This window comes from Primulina huaijiensis, chromosome 13 (genome assembly GCF_012295235.1).
Source record: "Primulina huaijiensis isolate GDHJ02 chromosome 13, ASM1229523v2, whole genome shotgun sequence".
In the NCBI taxonomy this organism is placed as follows: domain Eukaryota; kingdom Viridiplantae; phylum Streptophyta; class Magnoliopsida; order Lamiales; family Gesneriaceae; genus Primulina; species Primulina huaijiensis.
Window position 1 is genome coordinate 16,457,794 of NC_133318.1, and position 2,297 is coordinate 16,460,090.

The window sequence follows — 2,297 nt, forward strand, 5'->3', positions numbered from 1 at the left end:
ATAGCCCACAAGATAATTGGGAGTACCAATACTTATACCAAACATGTGATGAGGAGTGATTACTCATCAATCACCCTTTTATCACTCACACCAAACATACCNATGCGGATTATCATTCGACGAGAAGCCTGTGATACTATATGAAGATAATGCTGCATGTGTTGCTCAAATGAAAGAAGGATACATAAAAAGCGACAGAACTAAACATATTCCTCCTAAGTTCTTCGCATTCACCAAGGAGCTTGAGAAGAATAAATGTATTGATGTTCGTCACATTCAATCAAGTGAAAACTCATCAGATCTCTTCACAAAGGCACTTCCTACGACAATATTCAGAAAGCACATATATAATATTGGGATGCGCAATCTACGAAATTTGTGAAGAATTGTTCGTGTCAACATGAGGGGGAGTTTACGTGACTGCACTCTTTTTCCCTTACTATGGTTTTTATCCCAATGGGTTTTTCCTAGTAAGGTTTTTAACGAGGCAGTATAAAAACACGTAATGTATACAATCATTATGATCATCATCACAAGGGGGAGTGTTGAAAAATTATTTAAAAATGTGTTAAATATTTGTGTTGAAAATGTGAATGTTGAATGTTGAAAATTAGGTAAAATTAGGTGTTGAATATTGAAAATTAGTGTGTGATGATGTAGGTAATGATGTATTTTATTTTTGGATTATTTGTAAAAATTTTCTATAAATAGATCTCTCATTTGTGAAGAAAATCACAATTGAGTTGAGAGAAAAATATTATAAAGTGTGTAGTGTGATAATTTTGAGAGTTTGAGATTTTTATTTTTTTACCGTAAATTTTTACTTTTTCACAACAATTAACAATTAGTTCAACCTCTTATATTCATAAGTTTGGACGGACTAAAAATACATCATTAATAGGCTAATCTAGATTTCAATATGCCAAATATATTGTCTATTATGTTGGGATTTCATCGAGATAATATAGTACCAAAATTACGTAATAAAATAATAAATAAGAACATAAAAGTTTACATGGTTCACCTAATATAAGCCGTCAAGTCCACGGAGATACTGTAAATCTTTATTACAGTAATAAATATTACAAGCGTTACAACGGAACACTTATCTCACAATCCATTCTCAGTATAACCGAGAAAATATTTTTTCCGACTCTCACAATATCCTTAACACTTTGCTCTCTCTAATTTAAGAAGTTTTGAAATTACTTCGATTTGGGATGTATTAAATTGAAGCGAAGGCAGTTGTGCATTTAATTCCTCCGAAATTATGTTACAACCACCAACCATTGAAAGTTGTTTTCGAATTACAATTTTTCAAATCACATTACTAGACCGAGCATTTTTCTCACTTGAAGTCTTGATTTCAATCACGTCTTCGCACCATCAATGTGATAGCTCATATATCTTCTTTTATGCTTGCAGTATAACTGAAGTTGAACAGTCAATAAGCACGGTCTTTGAGAGTATATCAGCTGGATTTTTACTTTCATGAATCTTCTTAATCATCAAGATTCCATATTCCAGTATTGATATAATGAAATAGTATCTTACATGTATATGCTTTATCATAGCATGATAAACATGATTTTTTGCTAAATAAATAACACCTTGACTATCACAATGTAACGTGCATGTGAAAAGGTTTTAAAAATAAATATATAAATTCAAAAGGCTAAAAATATTTGAGTTACATTACACGAAGTAAAGTATTTTAGTCTATCAAATTTATAAAGGGTTTCTAAATTCATGGAATGTTTGAAATTTAATCTTAAAATCAAATTATCGTCCCATTTTATTCTAAAGAAGCATCAAGATTTTATTTTTTTTCCTTAAAAAAAAAAGATCTCATAGTTTTTGTTTTTCATATATATAGGCACATTAATGTACCCCACTTGGCCACTTGTTTATGCATGCTAGTCTTTTTTTTAGTTTTTTTAAGTATGTTCTTAAGCTTTTTAAAGTAATATATTACGTCCAATGTTCATTTTAATTTCGAAAGCCTCTTTCTGGTAAAAAAAAAAAAATGTAAATCTATCATGTGGATCAGCATGGTGTCAGGATATAAATGGTCACTTCAAAATTCTTTCAATTTTGTTTTTGGAAAATAACAAAAATAGAATTTGAACTTCATACTTTAATTGAGGACTGCACTAATTTGGAAAACTCCCATTTTGGTTAATTTTGTTAAAAAGTAATAAATATATTTAAGAATTTAGATGTTGAGAAAAGATTGAAATGTGAAGACAAGTGGACGGAATGAATTTACATTAATAGATGTTGCATTTCATATATAT